Here is a 12,291-nt window from a genome sequence, read left to right as displayed (position 1 = left end):
CCTTAGTTGAAGAACTTCTTCCCATTTTCCCCAAAATTTCCACCCAAATCCGAAATTAAAAGATGAAAGTAGTGATAGATTAGTGGAATATAACCATAAATGGGTTAAGAATCGTTACCCAAAAGCTTCTTCTGAAAATCTCCCAAATTATCGCCCAAATTCGAGCTCTCAAAGTCCCAAAATTGAAAATGGGATAAAACCCTCGAACTTGGCCTTTTCTGCCCAACGATTTCGCATCTATGGGCCTATAATTGCACTTGCGATGCCGCACCTTCGGAATTCCATCGCAGGTGCGGACTTAACTTAAGTCCCCTAGGTCCGCATCTGCGAGAGAAGCGCCGCACCTGTGGATGCGCTCCTATGACCAAGGAACCGCACCTGTGACCCTCACCGCTCCTGTGCATAGAAGAACCGCAGAAGCAAGCCCGCTTCTATGCAATTACCTCCGCACCTACAAGTCTAGCTTGGGCTTCTAAATCCCGCATCTGCACTCCTTCATCCATATGTATGAGTCTGCACCTGCGGTCTCCCCACCGCAAGTGCGAAAACACCAGAAATCAGAAACTTCAGCAAATACACAAGTCCAATTTTTGATCCATTAAGCATCCGAAATATACCTGAGGCCCCCGGTACCTCAACCAAATATACCCACAAGTCCTAAAGTACCATACAAACTTAGTAGAGCCCTCAAATAACATTAAACAATGTTAAAAATATGAATCACCCTCCGATTTAAACTTAATGAACTTTGAAACTTCAAACTTCTACAACCGATGCCGAAACCTATCAAATCGCGTTTGATTGACCTCAAATTTTGCACATAAATCATAATTGACATTACAGATCTACTCCAACCTCCAGAATCAGAATCTGACCCCGATATCAAAAAGTTCACTAACGATCAAAATCTCCAAAAATTTGACTTTCGCCAATTCAAGCCTAAATCAGCTACAGACCTCCAAAACACAAACTGAACATCCCCCTAAGTCCAAAATTACCCAACGGAGCTAACAGAACCAACAGAACTCCATTCTGGAGTCGTCTTCACATAGTTCCTTCTATGGTAAAAAAATCTAAGGCTTAAGCTTCCGTTTATGGACTAAGTGCCCCAAAATACTCCAAAACCAACAACAAAACCTCCCGGGAAGTCACATAAGCAGATTGTTACAGTTACTGTTAATAGGACATCAAGGCTATTACTCTCAAAACGATCGGCCGGGTCGTTACAGTTACTGTTATTAAATTCACATGTCTTGGTTCTACTATATATAATGAGCTTATAGCATTGCAGTTGTGGTGGTGCTTGTTGAACTTGCAATACAGTTCTCTACTTTGAGACATCTTCCATTTTGGGTACAAGGTTACGCACTTGTGGCTTGAGTTGTATTGGTGTGGCATGTCACTGGGATAGTTGTGTTTAATAATATATGGTCATTGGACCTAGAATGGGTACTATCAGATTTTATTACGGTATATTGGGAGGATACTATTGAAAATCGTCTTAGAAGGTGATTATGATTCTGGTTGTGGCAAGAAAGCTCCATGACTTGTTGATTTGATAAGGGGTTATGATATTCCATGTGTTTCTTTCATTATCAATAGTGTACGAAGGTTTTGGAATGAGGTTTGGCTTGATATGGGGTTTAATACTATTACCGGGTTAGTTTGGAGTAGTTACTATTATCGAAAAGTGTTGCGAGCATGCGAGTTGTGTAGTATATTACGTGATTATATCTGGGGTTATGGCTTGATGCAGCTTGTTCAGACTCATACAGTGTGTACATGTGAGATTCGGGTCTCGAAAAGAAAATTCTGAATATTGAAAATTGAATTCCAAGATTTTTGGGCTAAGGTTGAAGTAATGATCTTCAATTACGTGGTATTGTCAGGCCCATATGGAATAGAGTGGCGTGGGATCACCCCCGGGTATGTGCGTGGTAAGGTGGAATAGAGATTTGAAGGTTAGGAACAACTCTTAGCACGTTCGAGGACGAACGTATGTTTAAGTGGGGGAGAATGTAACGACCCGACCGGTCGTTTTGAGTATTACAGCCCCGTTCCCCCATTTAATGCTTAAGTTATGCTTTATAATTTTTTATGACTCACCGGGTTAGTTGGTTCGGGTCTGGAAGGATTTCGGAGTGAATTGAGACACTCAGTCTCATAATTAAAAACTTCAGTTGGAAAACTTGATCGGATATTGACTTATGTGTAAACGACCTCAGATTCAAATTCTGATGATTCCAATAGCTCTGTGTGGTGATTTTTCACTTAGAAGCGTGTCCGAAAAATTATTTGGAGGTCCGTAGTGAAATTAGGCTTGAAATGGCGAAAGTCGAATTTTTAAAAAGTTTGACCGAGGGGTTGAATTTTTGATATCGGGGTCGGAATCCGATTCTGAAAATTTTAATAGGTCCAGTCATTTATGACTTGTGTGCAAAATTTGAGGTCAATCGGACTTGATTTGATAGGTATTGGCGTCGTTTGTGGAAATTTAAATTTCAAAGTTCATTAGGCTTGAATTTGGGTATGATTCGTGGTTTTAGCATTGTTTGATGTGATTTAAAGGCTCGACTAAGTTCGTATGATGTTTTAGGACTTATTAGTGTATTTGGTTGGGGTCTCGGAGGCCCCGGGTGAGTTCCGGGATTGTTTCAGATCATTTTTCCTTGTTTTGCAACTGCTGGACTGGTGTCTGGTATTGTTCTTCGTGAACGCGAAGGGTCTCACGCATTCGCGAAGAAGGATTTTGGACTTCTGAGATTTACCCATCGCGAACGCGATGAAGTAGACGCAAACGCGAAGAAGATACTGGGGAAGCCTACGCGAACGCGAGTGGGCGGACGCGAACGCGAACGCGAACGCGAAGAGGAAATGGAGCTGGGGGCCTGCCTGGCGTTAAGCCTTCGCAAACGCAGCTCTTGTCTCGCGAACGCGAAGGGCAGAGGTAGGAAGGCATCGCGAACGCGAAGAAGGAACCTTGGCAACACATTTTTTGTGCTTCGCGAACGCGAAGCTATGGTCGCGAATACGATGAAGGCATTTCTGGGCAGAATTAAAAGTTCCAAAACAAGGGTTTTGAGTTCATAACAAAAAATCGAATTGGGAACTCGGTAGAAGGCGATTTTTGGAGAAATTCTTACGTGGGTATTTAGGGTAAGTGATTCTTATCCAGTTTTGGTTAATTTCCATGATTGTGCCTTTGAATCTATCATTTAATGGGTGCATTAAGTTGAAAAATTAAGAAGACCCTCTTGGTTTAATTTGAAGATTTGAGGGTCGAGTTGAGGTCAGATTTTGGTAAAATTGGTATGGTTAGACTCGTGGTTCAATGTGTTTTCGGATTTTGTAACTTATGTCGGGTTCCGAGACGTGGGCCCCACAAGCAATTTTTGAGCTAAATTCCAGATTTTGCTGAAAAATTAGTATTTTCTTATGGAATTAATTTCAATAAATTTTATTGACTAAATCGAATTATTTGTGGCTAGATTCGAGGCGTTTGGAGGCCAATTCACAAGGCAAAGGCATAGTAGAGTAGAGAATTACACTGTTTGAGGTAAGTAACAGTTCTAAATTTGGTTCTGAGGGTATGAAACCCCGGATTAAGGTCGATGGCCTAATTGTGAGGATATTTATGGGATCGAGTTGCACGTCGTAGCATATTTCATTGATTTATGCCATGATTGGATTGATATAGAGCTTGGGCTGAAGGAGCCCCTCCGGAGTCTGTACACACCCCAGTGAGCACAGGTACCTACTAAGTGCGAGTGTCGAGTGATGAGTGACTGTGAGAAAAGAGTGACTGTAAGGTTGGAGTGAATGGGAGGATTGAGTGGCTGTTATTCTAAAAGTATGCATTGATTTCATTATTTTCCGCATTGCAGCTGTCATATATCACTATTTTGGAAATTTCAAAAAAATATTATTTTTTTGTTTCAGTCAAATTTGATATGAAATTTCTGTGAAATTTTAAATGTTGAACTTGAGAGCATGCCTACCCTTTCATGTTGGAAAATACTGTATTTGGACTTAGCTGAGAAACTCGTCACTACTTTCAGTTCCATATTTATTATTGTTACTTATTGAGTTGGTTGTACTCATACTACACCCTGCACTTCGTATGCAGATCCAGGTGATCCCGGATATAGGGGGTGTTGATTCTTTCACACAGTTAATTTTTCGGAGATTCAGAGATAGCTGCTATGTTTCGCAGATTTTGTCTCTCCTTCCTTATCCTTTGTTTATTGTATTTGGTCTTAGATTATTATAGACCGGATTTTTCCAGACTTGAAATGTATAGATGCTCATGTACTCAGTGACACCGGGTTTTGGGAGTGTGTTTATTTCCAATGCTGTGTGATTTACCCTTAAACTTAATTATTATATTTTCAGTATTTAAAATAAATTGTGGGTTATTGGTATTGTCGGCTTGCCTAGTATTGAGATAGGCGTCATCACGACGTGTGAGATTTCGGGTCGTGACAGTACATCTATGATTTCGTTTCATAGAATCCACATCATCTCTCTGTCTTAAGTTTAAAACCAGAAAAATTGTAAAGAACACGAAAAATACAAGGGAATTCGTGATTTTACCTTATTTACCAACAGATTCGTTCTCTCAAGCAAAGTGAATCAAAGTCTTGAGAACAAAGAGATCACAAAATGGATATCTGAATCTACAAGATGATCTTTGAACGAAGGCACCAAACAGAGAAAAAGACTCTTTCTCAGCTAGCATTATAGAAATATGCATGGTAAGGACACGTTTATAAAGATAAGAAAAAAAAACTACCACTACTATTTTGATCATCGGTACTGCTATGATTTCATTTTACAAATTTCCCATCATCTCTCTCTCTCAAGTTCTAAAACCAGAAAAAATGTAAAGAATAGAAAAAATAGAAGGAAATCCGTGATTTTACCTTATTTGCCAACAGATTCGTTCTCTGAAGTAAAATGAATCAAAGCCTTGGGAATAATGAGATCCCAAAATGGATATCTGAATCTACAAGATAATCTTTGAACAAAGGCACCAAACAGAGAAAAAGACTCTTTCTCAACTAGCATAATTGAAATATGCGTGGTAAGCACACGTTTATATAGAAAAGAAAAAAACACCACCACTATTATTTTGATCTTCGGTACTGCTATGATTTTATTTGACAAAATCCACATTATCTCTCTATCTTAAGTTCTAAAACCAGAAAAATGTAAAGAATACAAAAAATACAAGGGAATCCGTGATTTTACCTTATTTGCCAATAGATTCGTTCTCTCATGCAAAATGAATCAAAGCCTTACGAACAAGGAGATCCCAAAATAGATATCTGAATCTACAAGATGATCTTTGAACAAAGGCACCAAATAGAGAAAAAGACTCTTTCTCAACTAGCATTATTGAAATATGCATGGTAAGCACACGTTTATAAAGATAAGAAAAAAACCACCACTACTATTTTGATCTTCGGTACTGCTATAATTTTATTTCACAGATTCCCCATCATCTCTCTATCTCAAGTTCTAAATACCGAAAAAATGTAAAGAATACGAAAAATACAAGAAAATTCGTGATTTTACCTTATTTGCCAACATATTCGTTCTCTGAAGTAAAATGAATCAAAGCCTTGGGAACAAGGAGATCCCAAAATGGATATCTAAATCTATAAGATGATCTTTGAACAAATGCACCAAACAGAAAAAAAGACTCTTTCTCAACTAGCATTATTGAAATATGCGTGGTAAGCACACGTTTATATAGAAAAGAAAAAATACCACCACTACTATTTTGATCTTTGGTACTGCTACGATTTTATTTCACAGAATCCACATCGTCTCTTTGTCTCAAGTTCTAAAACTAGAAAAAATGTAAAGAATACTAAAAACACAAGGGAATCCATGATTTTAAACTAGAAAAAATGTAAAGAATACTAAAAACACAAGGGAATCCATGATTTTACCTTATTTGCCAATAGATTCGTTCTCTGAAGCAAATTGAATCAAAGCCTTGAAAACAAGGAGATCCCAAAATGGATATCTGAATCTATAAGATGATCTTTGAACAAAAGCACCAAACAGAAAAAAGACTCTTTCTCAGCTAGCATTATTGAAATATGCATGGTAAGCACACATTTATATAGATAAGAAAAAAATACCACCACTACTATTTTGATCTTTGGTACTGCTATGATTTTATTTCACAGAATCCACATCATCTCTTTGTCTCAAGTTCTAAAACCAAAAAAAAATGTAAAGAATATTAAAAACACAAGGGAATCCGTGATTTTACCTTATTTGCCAATAGATTCGTTCTCTGAAGTAAATTGAATCAAAGCCTTGGAAACAAGGAGATCCCAAAATGGATATCTGAATCAACAAGATGATCTTTGAACAAAAGCACCAAACAGAAAAACGACTCTTTCTCAGCTAGCATTATTGAAATATGCATGGTAAGCACACATTTATATAGATAAGAAAAAAATACCACCACTACTATTTTGATCTTTGGTACTGCTATGATTTTATTTCACAGAATCCACATCATCTCTTTGTCTCGAGTTCTAAAACCAAAAAAAATGTAAAGAATACTAAAAATACAAGGGAATCCGTGATTTTACCTTATTTGCCAATAGATTCGTTCTCTGAAGCAAAATGAATCAAACCGGCCTTGGGAGATATGAGATCTCAAAATAGATATCTGAATCTACAAGATGATCTTTGAACAAAAGCACCAAACAGAGAAAAAGACTCTCTCTCAGCTAGCATTATTAAAATATGTATGGTAAGCACACGTTTATAAAGATAAGAAAAAAAACCACCACTGCTATTTTGATCTTTGGTACTTCTATGATTTCATTTCACAGAATCCCCATCATCTCTGTGTCTCAAGTTCTAAAACCAGAAAAATATAAAGAATACGAAAAACACAAGGAAATCCGTGATTTTACCTTATTTGCTAACAGATTCGTTTTCTGAAGCAAAATGAATCAAAGCCTTAGGAACAAGGATATCCCAAAATGGATATCTGAATCTACAAGATGATCTTTGAACAAAGGTACCAAACAGAGAAAAAGACTCTTTCTCAGCTAGCATGATTGAAATAGGCGTGGTAAGCGCACGTATATTTTGATAAGAAAAAAAAATACCACCACTACTATTTTGATCTTCGGTACTGATCTGATTTCATTTCACATAATCCATATCATCTCTCTGTCTCATGTTCTAAAACTAGAAAAAATGTAAAGAATACGAAAAATACAAGGGAATCCGTGATTTTACCTTATTTGCCAACAGATTCGTTCTCTGAAGCAAAATGAATCAAAGCCTTGAAAACAAGGAGATCCCAAAATGGATATCTGAATCTATAAGATGATCTTTGAACAAAAGCACCAAACAGAAAAAAGATTCTTTCTCAGCTAGCATTATTGAAATATGCATGGTAAGCACACATTTATATAGATAAGAAAAAAATACCACCACTACTATTTTGATCTTTGGTACTGCTATGATTTTATTTCACAGAATCCACATCATCTCTTTGTCTCAAGTTCTAAAACCAGAAAAATGTAAAGAATACGAAAAACACAAGGGAATCCGTAATTTTACCTTATTTGCCAACAGATTCGTTCTCTCAAGCAAAGTGAATCAAAGCCTTAGGAAAAAGGAGATCCCAAAATGGATATCTGAATCTACAAGATGATCTTTGAACAAAGGCACCAAATAGAGAAAAAGACTCTTTCTCAACTAGCATTATTGAAATATGCATGGTAAGCACACGTTTATAAAGATAAGAATAAAAACCACCACTACTATTTTGATCTTCGGTACTGCTATAATTTTATTTCACAGATTCCCCATCATCTCTCTATCTCAAGTTCTAAATACCGAAAAAATGTAAAGAATACGAAAAATACAAGGAAATCCATAATTTTACCTTATTTGCCAACAGATTCATTCTCTGAAGTAAAATGAATCAAAGCCTTGGGAATAAGGAGATCCCAAAATGGATATCTAAATCTATAAGATGATCTTTGAACAAATGCACCAAACAGAGAAAAAGACTCTTTCTCAACTAGCATTATTGAAATATGCGTGGTAAGCACACGTTTATATAGAAAAGAAAAAAATACCACCACTACTATTTTGATCTTTGGTACTGCTATGATTTTATTTCACAGAATCCACATCATCTCTTTGTCTCAAGTTCTAAAACCAAAAAAAATGTAAAGAATACTAAAAACACAAGGGAATCCGTGATTTTACCTTATTTGCCAATAGATTCGTTCTCTGAAGCAAATTGAATCAAAGCCTTGGAAACAAGGAGATCCCAAAATGGATATCTGAATCTACAAGATAATCTTTGAACAAAAGCACCAAACAGAAAAAAGACTCTTTCTCAGCTAGCATTATTGAAATATGCATGGTAAGCATACATTTATATAGATAATAAAAAAATATCACCACTACTATTTTGATATTCGGTACTGCTATGATTTCATTTCACAGAATCCCCATCATCTCTCTGTCTCATGTTCTAAAACCAGTTAAAATATAAAGAATACGAAAAGACCAAGGGAATCCGTGATTTTATCTTATTTGCCAACAGATTCGTTCTCTGAAGCAAAATGAATCAAACAGGCCTTGGGAGCAATGAGATCCCAAAATTGATATCAGAATCTACAAGATGATCTTTGAACAAAAGCACCAAACAGAGAAAAAGACTCTCTCTCAGCTAGCATTATTGAAATATGTATGGTAAGCACACGTTTATAAAGATAAGAAAAAAAACTGCCACTGCTATTTTGATCTTTGGTACTTCTATGATTTCATTTCATAGAATCCCCATCATCTCTGTGTCAAGTTTTAAAACCAGAAAAAATGTAAAGAATACGAAAAACACAAGGAAATCCGTGATTTTACCTTATTTGCCAACAGATTCGTTCTCTGAAGCAAAATGAATCAAAGCCTTGGGAACAAGGATATCCCAAAATGGATATCTGAATCTACAAGATGATCTTTGAACAAAGGCACCAAACAGAGAAAAAGACTCTTTCTCAGCTAGCATGATTGAAATAGACGTGGTAAGCACACGTTTATTTTGATAAGAAAAAAAAACACCACCACTACTATTTTGGTTTTCGGTACTGCTATGATTTCATTTCACATAATCCACATCATCTCTCTGTCTCATGTTCTAAAACTAGAAAAAATATAAAGAATACGAAAAACACAAGGGAATTCGTGATTTTACCTTATTTGCCAACAGATTCGTTCTCTGAAGCAATATGAATCAAAGCCTTAGGAACAAGGAGATCCCAAAATTGATATCTGAATCTATAAGATGATCTTTGAACAAAGGCACCAAACAGAAAAAAGACTCTTTCTCAGCTAGCATTATTGAAATATGCATGTTAAGCACACGTTTATATAGATAAGAAAAAAATACCACCACTACTATTTTGATCTTCGGTACTGCTATAATTTTACTTCACAGAATCTCCATCATCTCCCTGGCTCATGTTCTAAAATCAGAAAAAATGTAAAGAATACGAAAAACACAAGAGAGTCTGTGATTTTACCTTATTTGCCAACAGATTCGTTTTCTAAAGCAAAATGAATCAAAGCCGGCCTTGAGAACAAGAAAATCTCAAAATGAATATCTGAATCTACAAGATGATCTTTGAACAAAGGCACCAAACAGAGAAAAGGACTCTTTCGCAGCTAGCATTATTGAAACTATTGAAAGCGAGTTCTAACTACTGGTAGCTGACCAAGGAGGAAGAAAGAGTTCTTGGAACTCCGCAAGAGTAATTTATGCGTGTGCTTTTCGACTCTTTCAATATGGACGTTTCTGATTTTCGTGTATTTTAAAAAATTCAACCCAAATATATTGACAACCAAAAAGAGATATTCCCCATTTTTTTAATACAAAAACTGGAAAAAGATGTTAATTTTGAAATTAATATTCCCTTCGGTTCACTTTAATTGATGTTTTAGCCTTTTTTTATGGTCCATATTATTGAATTTTTTTTCACCGACTTGTTATTGTCGTAATATTTAATTTTTTGAGATATCATGAAAGTCTATACAACATTAATGTATAAGAATTTACTCGTATTCAATATTTACATCAAATCATACTAAATTTATTATTCTAGCCGGTCTACATTAATTAATTTTTTTACCCTTTTTTATTGTCTACAATATTTGATGTTTTCATATATCAATAAAGAATTAACTTCTTTTTTCCAAAGTTTCCATTGGAGTGTAAAGTCTCGAAGTATCTGTTATATTTTCAATGAACAAAGTAAGATTGATATTGCCATGTTTCATTATTAATTAATATTAAAAGATGAATTTCTTAATATGTGTAAAAACAACCAAAACAAAATAAAGTCAACAAAGGAGTATGATTAAGTTGTCAATTAAATTGAAAATATGTATTAGTTAACTGTGATTTAGATAATACCCTTATATATAAAGACACGTGTCATGTATTCATTTGTTATGATATAAATATCATTTACTAGTGAATTCTTAGTCTAAAATAGAAAAAGGAAAAGTGAGATTCGGTGAATCTCTTAAACATCCCGTTAAGCTAGACTGAAGACACAGCCATTTATTAGCCATGTGTGTTCAATAGTACTCTTTAATGACTCCTGTCTGATGTAGTAGTAGTTATAATTAGACGTGGACCTGTGTATTATGTTGAGGGGTCATCGGACCCGTAAACTTTGGTAGAAATATTGTATATGTCTATGTATATATCTTGAAAATGATTAATTTAAATCACTTGGCACCCTGAACACTAAAAGCCTTTAGGGGGCACTGAATGAACAGAATATTGTGCCCCCGTCGCGTTAAAATTTTGGATCCGCCTCAGGTTATAATAGTTCTTGGTTGTCATCTTAGTTAATCAATGTGGATAACAGAGGCGGGTCCAGAATTTGATGGTTGCAGGTGTCACTATTTTAATACAAACCGACCACTAGTGAAGAAAGTTGAATTAGGGTATACATTCAGTCGATTCGATCCGTTTTGGATTAATTCGGTTCAGTTTGATCTGTTTTGAATTTATTCAATCCAATTTTAAAGATTTTACAGGGATCAATGGAGCTCAAGTACAATACACTTGGTATTTATGCGTGTAAGCTTGGATAAATCTAATATAATAATGAAGACAAACAAGTATTAAAAAAGAGAATTGTAACGATCCGATCGGTCGTTTTGAGCATTTACGCTCCTTTCAACTATCTGAAGTCTTGAATAATTTTCTACAAGGTATTATGACTTATGTGAATTGTTGGTTTTGGTTTTAAGGTATTTCAGAGTTAGCTTGTAAGCTTAAGTTAAAATAGTTGACCGAATATTGACTTATGCGTAAACGACCTCGAATTTTAATTCTGATAATTCCAATAGCTCTGTATGGTAATTTTGGACTTAGGAGTGTGTCCGAAAAATTATTTGGAGGTCCGTAGTGGAATTAGGCTTGAAATACCGAAAGTTAAATTTTGGAAAGTTTGACCGGGGGGTTGACTTTTTGATATCGAGGTCGGAATCTGATTTTGGAAATTTAAATAGCTTCGTTATGTCATTTATGACTTGTGTGCAAAATTTGAAGTCATTCCGGATTGATTTGATGTATTTCGGCACAAGATATAGAATTTGAAAGTTCAAAGTTCATTAGGCTTAAATTGGGGCATGATTCATGGTTTTAGCGTTGCTTGATGTGATTCGAGACTTCGACTAAGTTCGTATGATGTTTTAGGACTTGTTGGTATATTTGGTTGAGGTCCCGAGGGGCTCGGGTGAGTTTCGGGGTAATTTCGGACCATTTTTTGGCCATTCTTAGTTGCTGATTTTTGGCCACAGAGGTATGCATCGCGATGGTTGGAGATGATCCAAATATAAAAGTTGTAGCTCTTGATGTCTAGTTTTCATAAATGTAAACCAATTGTCATTTGAAGTTGTGTACAAAAAGTTGTGATAGATACACTACAAACTGTCCGAAAAGATTTTGAAAATCTCTGTTGCATAGAGCTGATTTTGAAAGCTTATATCTCGAACTCTATAAAGAATTAGGAGATGAGCAACAAATGATAGTTATAGCCCTTGGTATCTAGTTTTTAGAAAGTTAAACCATTTACAATTTAGAGTTATGTACAAAATGTTATGACCATTATACTGGAGGCTGTCTGGAAGATGTTGGGGAGTTTGTTCTTCGCGATCACGATTGGTTTTCCGCGATCGCGAAGAGCAATTTTTGGGCTGAAAATGTTTGTGCTTCGCGATAGC

The 12,291-nt window shown here is 35.8% G+C and overlaps 1 long non-coding RNA gene across 1 annotated transcript; it reads right to left on the bottom strand.

The window, feature by feature from the left end:
* Window positions 1-4,710: 4,710 nt before the first annotated feature.
* LOC107808247 (uncharacterized) lies at window positions 4,711-9,835 on the bottom strand. Its single transcript, XR_001653099.2, has 2 exons — window positions 6,615-9,835; window positions 4,711-6,363 (listed from the first exon to the last, which is right to left on the bottom strand). It is a non-coding gene; the product is annotated as an uncharacterized LOC107808247 (long non-coding RNA).
* Window positions 9,836-12,291: the final 2,456 nt, after the last annotated feature.

The sequence above is a fragment of the Nicotiana tabacum genome, chromosome 24 (assembly GCF_000715075.1).
Source record: "Nicotiana tabacum cultivar K326 chromosome 24, ASM71507v2, whole genome shotgun sequence".
Classification (NCBI taxonomy): Eukaryota; Viridiplantae; Streptophyta; class Magnoliopsida; order Solanales; family Solanaceae; genus Nicotiana; species Nicotiana tabacum.
Note: the sequence above shows the minus strand (reverse complement) of the source record. Positions and strands in the feature narration are given on the sequence as shown.